This window comes from Erythrolamprus reginae, chromosome 2 (assembly GCF_031021105.1).
Source record: "Erythrolamprus reginae isolate rEryReg1 chromosome 2, rEryReg1.hap1, whole genome shotgun sequence".
NCBI classification, from domain to species: Eukaryota; Metazoa; Chordata; class Lepidosauria; order Squamata; family Dipsadidae; genus Erythrolamprus; species Erythrolamprus reginae.
The window spans coordinates 290,242,046-290,255,217 of NC_091951.1; the positions used below are offsets into that span (position 1 = coordinate 290,242,046).

Below are 13,172 nucleotides of genomic sequence, written 5' to 3' on the forward strand. Positions count from 1 at the left end.
AAATTGTAGCATGTATGGGGAGAAATTCACAAGAAAAGCCACAAGACAAAAACTTAGACAGCTGTAAGAACCAATACAGGAAAAATCCAACTCCAGGTTTCATTTCTGTATTATAGATTTTATTTATATTTCTTGCTGGTTTAGCTAAAAAAGTACAAGTTAAATTTTCTGGTATCCTTGTTGCACTTTAGTATTCCTTTGACAAAAAGTATTCTTAAAAATGGGTTATGAGTACCGTATAAATAAAATTATTGTGGAAAAAAGAAGTTCTAAATAATAGTTTGAGATTAATATCTGAAAGGTGTTGGTGTATAGATTGAGGTGTAGCTATCTACCTATATACATGCCCTGGAAATATAAGATATTTGGGGGAGGAGGAGTTGAAAGTCAGCATCTCTACTCTACTCTACTCTACTCTACTCTACTCTACTCTACTCTACTCTACACTATTTATAATTTAAATATAAAATCGCATTTAGTTCTTTAAAGCATCTGTCTTGACCTCCTGAGAAGAAGTAGGGCCATAAGGTAGGAATAATGATTTTTTATTTTCAGATTTACAGTAGAAATCTATTGCTATTTATTTTAACACATTGTAAATTACTGGTCTGTTGTAGTTGCTGCCAAATATGTGTGCATAGGTTTAGTTACACTGTTACACTGTTTTAAACACATGTGAGAAGTTGAACCCTCACTTCATTTCACTGGGGATTCCAACAGAAGCACTATCTATGCAGTCATACATGCTTATGGACAACTGGAAAGGCCCTTCAAAGGAGCCGCAGCAAGCTTTTCAGAGGATTCAGCTGCTTTAATGCTTCAAATGGATGCTTTATTTGTGAAACCTTGTGAAGCATCTTTTTCAAAGCTTTGTGTTGTGCCCAGCTCTGCAGTATTATTAGTTTTCACTCTCACATCTGAACTGTGTATTTCTGTCCCTTGAGTGACAGTAATAAGAGAAATATATTCACAGAGAGCCTGTTCCGTATGAGTACAGGGTTTAAAGCTAAACATTTTAGCTGTAATGTATGTATTCTGTTGAGTAATTTTAGGAAGCCGATACTTAAGTTTTGGAATTGATTCATGTTAAACAGGAAGCAGATGGCATTGCGCCACAAAAGTATAATTTTACTTAAAAGAACTTTAAAAGATTTTGATGTTTTTCTTCTTTTTTCCTTATTTCCCTGATGGCTTCTTTTTATTGAAGGGTAACTTGAGGAGATCTGGTAGCAATTTTATTGCCTCCCATGACAGTTTCAAGTAATAGTATGGTTTTTGGTTGCTAGTCAATTTTATACCAGTCAGCTTGATTCTGGTTTTTATCAGTTTGCAACAGACTATTAAAAATAGGTTTGCAATTTTCTTGAAGACTCTAATTCTGTTTTTATATTTCTGTAACACAAAAGGCTGAACTTCCGCTGATCATAATATTGGCTTCTTTTTTCATCCTCTTGATTAAATAAAGTACCTGCCTTGAAAGACCCCATTTCCCAAGACATTTTTGAGAATCTCTGGTATTGCTAGTAGTTCTCTGTATGTTGCTTAATTTTGCACTGCTACATTCTTCTTATTAGGTATTGATTTTATCTCAAATTGTTGTTAACTGTAAGCTTTATTTAGAAACATTTTGTTTTGATTTGTTTATGCTTTATGATGGGAGCTTTTTCTTCTTCCTCAGAAATTAGATTTCTTTGTGGTTTGTTTTTAATTGTTTTTTCCACAAACCTGGAGAGAGAATGAGCAAAGGGAGAGGAAGTAAAGTTGGCTATGGAGACTAATACTGTATGTCACCTTTTGATCTTCAGAAGTTAATACATTGTCTCAAAAACACACTGCTGCCAACAGCATTTTAACAATGACTTTTCAGGTTGATTGTTGTTGTTTTCTATAAAAAATTAATGCAGTTTTTTCTTTGTAATTTACCTTTCTAGAAAATGAATAGTCAGGGTCAGTTAGAGAGGATAGGGTAAATTATTTCCAAAACAATTTTCTTTCTATGAAAAAAGTTGCATTCTATAAAATACTTAGTATGCATATAAAACTACAGTCCCTGTGGCTCTTATTGGATGCCACAAGAGTGAATTTATTATTATTTAACATTCATCCAGAATTAAATGAGAAGATATGAGTCAAGGTATATAAACCAAAATGAAGCCATTGTCTCATATCTTAATCTTTGATTCCATTCTGGATTATATCCTGAAGAACAATATACAGTATCTCAGCATTATATTAAAAATCACTCAGCAAATGATGTAAATTGGTATTCAATTTCTATATTGTAGTATAAAGAAATATTGCCAAATTTCCCTGATTTAAGTATAGTTGAACAAGAGTAGTATAATTTTTTTATTTGCATTCAACTTCATTTCATTACAGAATATAATTGTTTTGTTTAAACATCAGAAACAACTATTAAGACTATTATTTAATGCTTTGTGGACATTCTGTTCTTTTAAAATGTGGATACAGTAAACAAGGTGGCAAACATACCAATTGTTCTTTGTCCTTCAGATTTCTCCACAAAAACAACCCTGTGTGATAAATTGGGTTGAGAGATAGATTGGCTCAAACTAATCTAGCCAGTTTTATATCCTAAGGGGGGACAGGAGCTCACAATTTCTTGGTTTCTAGGCAAACATCTTGTCCATTTAGTCAAACTGGCTCTTGTTCCTTATTCTGGTAATCATAATAACTTGATACTTAATCAGATACATATTTGGACTGAGAAGTCTGTTACTGAGCTATGCAGTAATTAAGCAAGACATCATGTTGTCAGAAGCAGGCTATGAAGGACAGAAATGGCAACTGCATATCTGTAGTGGTCGTAAACATCTGAGAGTTGAGAAATGCCTGAATCCCAATAATGTGACCACAAGGTCACATGATGGCCAGAAGTATAAGGAGTGATCAGCCGCCCCGAGGCTGCAGAGAGGGGCGGCATACAAATCTAATAAATTATTATTAATTATTATTATTATTATAAGTTACATTTTTTGTGCTAGCAAAACTTCAGACGCTTGCTAAACAGGATGATCGATAAGGGAGGACTATCTGTATATGACTTTTCCTATGCTGAAATATTCTCAGATCTCATTGAAGAACTTTCTGTACCATCCTTGTTCTCCCCCCCTCTCTCTTCCCCCATAATTTTCTCTCTACACATACACAGACACAAAATACACAAACACACCCTCACATAGAGTCACACTGCAGCTTGTAGTAGTAGGGAAGGTTAGATTTTTCCTCCAATTTGATGAGAACTTCTCACATATCACTTGAGATTGGTCAAGTCAGGAGTTGGACACCACAAGAATCACTGGAACTCAGCCTCATTGTTAAAAGATATACACTTACGAACTTAATTCATTCCGTGACCAAGTTCTTAAGTAGAAAAGTTTGTAAGAAGAAGCAATTTTCCCCATAGGAATCAATGTAAAAGCAAACAATGCGTGCGATTGGGGAAACCACAGGGAGGGTGGAGGACCTGTTTCCTCCCAGGAGATTCCTAGAGAGGCCCCACGGAGGCTTCTCCCTCCCTTTCCCCATTACAGTTTCAGAGGCTAGGGTTTATAAGTGGGAAATGGTTCTTGAGAATAGGCAAAAAAGTCTTGAACACATGGTTCTTATCTAAAAAAGTTTGTAAGTAGAGACGTTATTAGGTAGAGGTACCACTGTATAGAGATTCCCTCTTCTCTTTTATTAAGAGAATCAAGGCATGGCAAACTTCAGTTTCATTCTCCAACTCTCCTCCTTACTGGAATTAAGTTAGTGTTTAAATAACAGCTGTTGAATTCATTCTTCAAATTCACCTCCATACCACACGTACTGAGAACACCATTCACATTTCAAGCATTGCTCAATTGGGAAAATCAGAAATGCAAGTGGCTGGAATGATATAATTGACATGATGAATATGAGAGGGATGATGTTCACGAAGCATCTGTGTACATCTTTTCAGTAATATAATATTTCTGCATTTGCTATCTTGTGTTTTAATTTTGTAACCTCAAACCACAACTTCAACCCTGCCAAGAAAATTATATGAATGCTGTCACCAGGAGTCAAGCTTATCTGAAGGGCATGCATATAAACAAAATCTTTCAACAGTGTTTTAAAGCTTGGCTAATTTTTACTCTTTGAGTAATTTTACTCTTTGAAGGAAATAGATAAGAGCATTATTTTGCATTTATAAATTTGCTGTTTTTAAACAAAACTTATTTTTTACTTTTGATTTTTTTTCATTATTATTTTGTCTGTGGTTATACAAATTACTCGGACAAATAGGATGACTTGATTTTGTCTGGGTTTGGAAGCTAAGCAAGGTCAAGCCTGGTTAGCACTCAGATGTGGAATGCCATATATATAGTCAAATTAGGAAGTAAACAAAGAAGCATCTGAGAAGGCAGTGGCAAAACCACTTCTATACTGTTGCCAATAACATATTTTAGCCAGCTGTTTTCATAATACAGTGGTACCTTTACCTAAGAAGGCCTCTACTCAAGAACTTTTCTAGATAAGAACTGAGTGTTCAAGATTTTTTTGCCTCTTCTTAAGAACCATTTTCTACTTAAGAACCCGAGCCCGGAAAAATTTCCCAGGGAATTTGAGAGTGGCACGAAGGCCCAGCCAGTTTCCTGCCATTCCCCCTTTAATCCCGGCCATCTTGGCCTTTTTTGGGCTGCCAGAGGAGCCTTTCGGTGGCGCTTAAGGAGGTTTTGGCAGTTCAGAGCGAACAAAGCATTTTCCTTTCTCTGGGCACTTGGAGAGGGAAAAAAACCTCTGCCAGCGCCCAGAGAAAAAAAACGCTCCCTTCGCTCTGGGCAGCCCAGAGCGAACGGAGCATTTTTCTTTCTCTGGGTGCTTGGAGAGGGAATAAACCACTTCGCTGTGGTGACTCCCTTGTGTATGGGAGGCACGTGCTTCTCGCCGCTTTAGAGTCCCTTTTTTTTAAGCCTTAAAGTTTGGGATTTTTTTTATTCCCCTCATCTCACCTTCTTCCTTTGGCAGCAACTGTCCTCCTTCTCTTCTTCCTCTTCCTCTTCCCGCCAAATTTTGAGCTTTTATTTCTTTCCTTTAAAAAAAATATCTTTATTGATTATTTACATTGATAAAAACAAGACAACATAAAAAGAAAGCATACATACATACAAACAAGACAAAATAAAGCATTATGCATTATACATTAAGTAGAGTTCTGGCGTAAAGACATTTTGCAGATATATTGGAATATGTGCATAGAATTTTAAAGCATCATGTCCATTATTCAGCCATAGTTTGCTATATATAAAACAGAAATTTTCCTTTGTGTTCAGAACTTATTGTACTTTTTAGAGTATGAGATATATCCCCCGCCAAAAAAAGAGACTGAAAATTTGGGTACATCTTGTACTCTAAATATAGCTTTTACTAAGCTTTCTTTTTTTAGCCCTAACAAGGTGCTAACATGATCTTCCATGCTTTGCTAGCTGAGGATCTTCCCTTTGCCTGCTTCTTTCATTGCTGCTCCCTCCTATAATCAGCTGAGCCTTTTCTCAGCCCTAACCAGGTGCTAACAGTGAAGCAATCTTCCGTGCTTTGCTAGCAAGGAATTTTTTTTAGCCCTAATGAGGTGAAACAATCTGTGCTTTGCTAGCAAAACTATCCTTCCCTTGCCGGATTTTCTCATTGTTCCTCTCTAAAGAGAGAAGAAGTGAAGTGTTTTAGAAACTGTTTTTAATCCCTAACCAGAGGATAAAAAGCAAACACTTGGGCTCAAAAGCAGCAAATTAATGTGCTGAAGCTCACCAGACTAAGGACTGGCCAAAATGAATACCTGGTAGGCAGATTATTTTGTCCCCATTTTTCTCCCCCAAAAGAAAGATGCGCCTTAAAATCCAGTGTGTCTTATACTCTGAAAATTATGGTAGTTTGGAAATGTCCCTTCCAGAAACTTGTTAGGGTCTGTTGAATTTCATTCGGGCTAGAGCTTAATTGCAAAAACGTTTTAAAGTTTGATTTTTATTTACCTTTATTCTTCATACACATGCACACAAATACAGTGGTACCTCTACCTAAGAATGCCTCTACTTACAAACTTTTCTAGATAACAACCGGGTGTTCAAGATTTTTTTGCCTCTTCTCAAGAACCATTTTCCACTTACAAAACTGAGCGTCCGAAACTGTAACCGGAAAAAGCAGGGAGAAGCCTCCATGAAGCCTCTCTAGGAATCTCCTGGGAGGAAACAGAGCCAGAAAAGGCGGGGAGAAGCCTCCATGAAGCCTCTCTAGGAATCTCCTGGGAAGAAACAGGGCCAGAAAAGGCGGAGAGAAACCTCTGTGGAGTCTCTTAGGAATCTCCTGGGAGGAAACAGGGCTTCCACCCTTCCTGTGGTTTTCCCAATTGCACACATTATTTGCTTTTACGTTGATTCCTATGGGAAAAATTGCTTCTTAAGAACCTGGTCACGGAATGAATTAAGGTCATAAGTAGAGGTACCACTGTACTACATGTTTATAGTATACATTTCCTATTTCTTGTATAGCTTTTAGGATGAAGGATAGCAATAGCACTTAGCAATGGCGCTTAGACCTATCTACCGCTTTACAGTGTAACTGGCTCCACATTTTACCCACCTTGGAAGGATGGAAGGCTGAGTCAAGGATGATATCAAAATGTTTTTAACTACTAACATTTAGTAGTGGATATATCTTGGAGTTGGAGTTTTCACACTTTAATGGTCTTGATAGGTGGATATCAGTAGTTGTAGCAAGACTTTTCTTTTTTCTCTATTTAGGAAATATTGCAGTTTTCTGTCCTTCATAACCCTCCCTACATTTATTAAGAGATGGTTCTTTTTTTATGTGTTTGAACTTTTCATTTATTTTCTAGAGAATAATTTGGCTCCCAAAGGCTCTTTCCTGCGGGGCTAATTAGTATTATGGTATACTCTGCTCTGTCTCATTGCTGATACTTGTTACATTTAAAAGCTTATTTTTCAGAGTGCACCTCCGAAATCATAAAAAAAGCCAAGAATTATTTATTTTTTATCCTGCCTTTGTTATTTATACAACTAACTCAAGACAAACATATCTCCCTCCATCTATTTTCTCCACAACAACTCTATGAGGTCAGTTGGGCTGGATGGCCACCCTCCTTGCTTTCATGGCTGAGACTGGATTTGAATTCACAGTCTCCCACTTTCTAACCTGGAGCCTTAACCAGTAGGCCAAACTCAGAGTTACACATACACTTGGTACATTAGCCATTTATTTATTTATTTATTCACAAATTAATCAAGATTTATAAGACCACTTGACCCAACAGTGTGACTCTGTGCAACCTTGTAAAGGCTGTTTATTTAGTGGCAGTGTATTGTAACTATCACTGCGCTTATTATACCTGCTCACACAGTTAAATATAACACTTATGTTTTGATGGATTTCATAATTTTTTTTTTGCTTCCTTTATAATTTTTGACCAAACATAATTTTATTCATTTCTCCAATTGTTCTTTAAACTCTTAGGGTCTGATTTCCTAAATATATCCAGACAATCAGTATATTTTGATAATTACAGCTCCTTTCTTACATTATTTGAACCCTAAGAAAGAAATGGTTTTCCCATATCAATTTGCACTTGGCAACAGTTAAATTTAGTGTGTGTTTGACCAGGCAGTGTATTCTATTCTCCAGCCTATAGGAGATTCCACAGTCGGTGGGTTGACCTCCGTCCGTCAACCAATCAGGACTGAGGAAAAAAGTTGACGGACGGAGGTCAACCCCCCGACTGTGGAATCTCCTATATGAGAGAATCACCGTTCAGATAAAGGTAAGTTCAACGGTCTATTCTATTCTATTCTATTCTATTCTAACATATAATATTCTTCACTATCACCTTTCCCCTTAAATGTTTCCATTAGTCTTTTTTCTTTGTTTGCATTCTGGGTGCATCTCATTTATACTGATTAAAATTTGCCAGAGAAAGGTAGCAAGCATCATAAATTTAGTGATACTACTGTGTAAACCAAAAGCTTCTCCATCCATGTAGACTGTTTGCTTTGTGGTAGATTTATTTATTTTCTGCATGCCATGTGCCTCAAGCTAGAAAGCTAGACTTTTAAGGTTGTGTATCATCTAGTCACAGCAGATGGCCTGTTTCCAGTACGTAATATGCTTTTATTTCTATCTCCTGTCTCCTGGCTAACATCATCTTGAAAATAATTATCATTCTTTGTATCTCTTTATAATCCCATAGTAACTGGAGAAATAGTTCTGATATTACCAGTAAGGATTTGTTATAAATAATGGAAATGATACTTAAATTAATAATTTGATTGATAATTATACTAACAGATCAAATTATGTAGGCTTTTGATAAGTACAACATGAATAGATGTTTTGCATTTTGATACTTTCTTTCCCAGCCTGTGTACAGCTCTGTGCCCTTATTACTGAGATATGACTGAGAAAACAGCATGCCGTATAGTGCAGCACATTCATTTTCATCTAGTACCCGTTTATTGCCCTGAGCACTGTAAATCTGTCAGCTATTCACGATGCTTTCACCTCTTTCTTCATTTGCTCCAGCTTCTAGTTTGACAATGTTCCCCTGAGGCAGAATTCTAATCTGCTTCCAATTAGTTGCGAAATGTGACTGAAATTTCCGCATTATGACTGCTGTTTTACTTGCAGGAACACATCTAGAAACAAATTAATGCTCTTGAATATTTATTTTGAGAGCTCTTAGATTTACTTTCGGGAGGAAATTGCAAAATGTTTTCAAATGACATACAAGGGCTACATTTTCCACTAAAAAATTAAATCTAAATCTGGACTTTAAATGTAATTTTTTTGTTACTAAAAGGTGAATGAAATATTTTTGGCATCTTGAGGTTCTTGATCATTTATTATGGATGGAGGGATACTGCTGAGTTTTTAGTAATTATTTCATCCTGTTTTAAGTAATGTCTTTATACTGGGAACAAAAATAAGCAAAAAGTCAGTCTCTTAACCTCCGTGTAAAGAATATGTTTTAAAAACATTGATCTAGGGGGCCTAATGCATAGCTTACCATGTGCACTTATGCTTTTCATCTTGATCATTATCACAATTAATAGATAGTATAACAATGTAATAGATAGTTAAAAAAGAAATTTGTATCCTTTCATGTTAATAACACTAAACATTTGTTCTTTAATCCCACACTTTTAAAATAATCCATGTAATAATTTTATGAGCTATCACAAATAATACCCAATAAAGTATTTACTCTATACAGTATTTGTACATTTCAGATGTTTTGTGATACATCCTTTTTCATGGGAAATGATATTAAAATGAGAGTTTCTCTGAAACATTTTCCTTTTTATCCCCATGCCAAATCGCAAATGCTGTGATTTCGCTGAGGCTTCCCTCACTGGGAAACTCCACCTCCAGACTTCTGTTGCCAGCTGAAGCACCCGTTTTCGCGCTGGTGGGATTCCCCTGCAGCATCGCAAAATCCGTCTTCACGAAATTTCCAGAACTAGAAAGCCTACAAACTTGAACCATGGCACATATATATCCCTTGGCTTCTAGGTGGTCACTAAGAAAGGTTTGAAATGAACATGGATCATTAGTTATTTCTTATATTATTATTTAAAGCTCTCATGCTAAGAAGTTAGATATTCTACTCTCCCTCCCCGCCTGAAAAGAACCCTGTTCCAACTGCCAGTAAGCATGGCTGGGAGGCTGGGAGTTTAGATGTTGTACTCCATGTCTAAGAAGTTCAGTTTTGTAGCAAAGCATGGGTATCCAGCTACTAGTAGAATGCAAAATTTATCAATACATTGATTTGAAAAATAATTAAACCATTATCTTAAGGGTGTTGTTCAAAAAATAACTAAACTTTCTTGTTTTTTTCCCCTTGAAAATTCATTTTTCATCCAAGAAGTTTTTTCAGTTCTGAAAAACTAAACTTACAAGTTAGCACCTCTTTCTGTAACATTTTGTTGATTTTAATAAAGATGTTACTAAACTATATTTTTATTCATGAATTATGGGTGTGTATGTCTGTGTGTGTCTATGTGTGTATAAAAAATCAGACAGTTCATTTTTATTTCATTTTATTTGAGAGGCAAAAATACATTTCACAGCCCTGCACAGTTTTATATCTTCTGGGTGAATTTGTTGCTTTTAAATATCACAGGAACAAAATAAAAAATAAAATCTGTGAACTTCTCCTTTGGATAGTAGCCAAGTAGCCAGAGAAAGATGAATAGCTTTAATTGTACAGCAGATCAATTGTTTGCAAATAAAGACTTATTTGGTGGCAAAATCTTCTGTACAACTAGATGAAAGAATGAGATTCTGAAGTCCAGGAAATGAATATCTGGCTTTATATTTTTTGACATAATTTTTCTATTCAAAAACCCCTCCCCCCTTGCAAGGACATAAGGGAGAAGGGGAAATGGATTGTTCCATATGTAAGACTGTAACACAATGTGCCTATTTGAAAAAGAAACAAAAGATTACAAGAGAACTATCTGGCTCTGCTGTCTGTCAGGAACCTGATTATTCTGGATCATCAGTTGTTATAAACAAATGGAGCTTAACTCTTTGGTTTGCTTCAGTTGGAAAAAATAGAAACTAAGCCAATGAGACATTGTTTTGAACCTGAACAATCTACTGTATGTTTGCTCAAACTTGTCTTTTCTTACATGGTTCGGTCATCAAAAAGGAAATGGTAAAATTGCAGAGGTTGGCCATTATTTCACTATTCTAAGTAATTAGTATATAGCAGGAAGTGATAAAATATATACGAACCATGTTGACCACTTTTTAATAGGAAAAAGAAGACCTAGTTTTATTCTAGTTAGTGCTATATCTATGCTAAATTTTGGACTTTTACCTTGCATAAATCATACTAACTTCGGCTCATAATGGAAATAATGTGGATATAATTATGCACACATTAATGTTTTCCCAAGATGCTTCTACTTTGATCATTAGTTACATAGAACAAGAATGGGTAACTTACAGTTTGAATTTTCTTTTTATTTGTGATTCCAAAGCCCATTTCAACTTATATAACTAAATTTTGATTTCTTAATAGTTTGGGAAGGAAACATATTTATAAGCAATCGTTGATTTATAACCATAACTGAGTGTGGAATTTTAGCTGCTAAATTATGTCACTAAATCATGATATGACTGGACCTGATTTTACAGCAGTTTTTACCATATTGTTAAGCAAATGGTCATTAAACAAAGTATATGGTTGTTAAATTAGACCATCAGAACTTTGAAGCATTGTTAAACGAACAGACATATGTCAAGAGCTATCTGTAAGCATAGATGGGCTTTATAGCAGGAGTGTCAAACTCGATTTCATTGAGGGCCACATGAGGGTGGTGTTGACCTTGGGCTGGGGTGGGTGTGGCCAGCCCAATGTCACTTGTGTTGAGCCCTAGTCCTCTGCCAGCAAAAACAAGCAGAGCGCTTGGGCCAAGCTCCATTTTTGCCTGTGACGGCCTTCTGCTACCCTCTGCCAATGAAAATGGAACTCGGGATGGCTGCTTGCGGTCCTTGCATGTTCAGTTTTTGGCAGCAATGGCTTTCCAGTAAAAACAGAGTTCAGGAGGGCTGCCTGGCAGAGGTACCACAGGCCAGTCCATTGCTGTTTCCAGGGCAGCCCCACAGGCCAGATCTAAGCACCCCGCCTGTTGGATCTGGCCCCAGGCCTTGCGTTTGACACTCCTGCTTTATAGAGTATTAAAATCTGAAATCAATTATCCCTCCAAATCCTGATTTGGCTTATGTGCATGATAAGCAGACAGAGCTTGTGTCCTTATTCCTCACAAGTTTATCTTTAGCTTTCATCAGGATATTTGTATATAGTTTTTAGTTCACAAATATAATCCACATTCAAAACTTCAAGGTAGAGATACTGAGCAGAATTCATGCTTTACAGTAAATAAATATGTATTTCCTTTTCATTTGCTTATTTGCTAGCATTTAAAGGCATTGACCTGTACATAGGTAACTGCTGCTTACCCCCAGCAATTGCAGTTGTCCACCATCTTTGTGTAGGTAATTTTATCTATATTTTTCCATATAGTACAACTTTTAAAACTAATTTATGTGTTTTTTGTGTAAAGCACTATAAAATACATTTTAATGTTGGAAAGTGTTTGGAGATGCATAGCGGCAAGATAGAATAATAATATGGTTAGATTTGATTGCAAGCTTTACGTTCACATTTGAAAACAAAATAAATTTCATTGGTTGTGGTGCAAGGAAAAACTTTCTCTTTATGAAACAGAAGCACATAGATATTAAACATTTTTCTCCCTGAGGATTTCATGGTCAGTGAAACTCCCTTCAGTTACAAAATATTTAATAATCTGGATAAGAGTCTACAGTTGTCACCCATTTTCTTATAAACACGTTTCTGCTGATCTCAGTGGGAATTATTTTCAGGCAAGTGAGAGAAGGATAGCAGACTGTGAATTAGGTGATTGTATCATAGTTAGCTCATTAGTTGCCTTGCTGTGTTCTGCCCTACCCACTGTGCAGGCAACTGGAACAACACTATGAGATGAGATTTCCCTACTGTGAAATCAGGGAGCTTTACCAACCAACTGAAAGCTCTCTCTCTTTTTGTTATAGTTACTGCAGTTCATAAGAGAAATACATATAAGCAATAATTTATCTGCACAGTAGTTTCAGTCATTAAAGATAATTCATTGCCAAAGTAATGTTAAGCATTTCACAGTATACTGTTTCTTGCAGCAATTTTGTGCAATCTTTTTATTTTTCTAGTATTATAGAATTTCCCCCCAAATAATGTATGTCCCCATAATAAGGTCAATCAGGCTTTTCAGTGCATGCAGTGAAATAAAGGCCCTCCCAACTGCTTTCCGGGGTAAGTGGGGGATATGCCGGGAGCAGCTCTTTTTGCAGTGAGCATTCTTGAGCAACAGCAAACAAGCAGGTATGCACACACCCTGCAGGACTAGCTCGGCTCCTCTGGACTCTGCCTACAGCAATCTGAAATGCTGTTCTGCCTGTGAGGAAGAAGAGGTGAGCATTGATCCCTGCCTCGCTGCCCTATTGCAGGCAGGAGCTCATTTCAAAACACTGCTGGAAGTGTGTGCATACCTGCCTCTCACTTGCGCTCTCTCTCTTTCCCGGCCAAAAGAGTGTCCACC

The 13,172-nt window shown here is 36.5% G+C and overlaps 1 protein-coding gene across 1 annotated transcript in view; it reads left to right on the forward strand.

Annotated features, from left to right (window-relative positions):
- Positions 1 to 13,172, forward strand: part of ZNF608 (zinc finger protein 608) — a 116,814-nt gene that overhangs the window by 19,719 nt on the left and 83,923 nt on the right.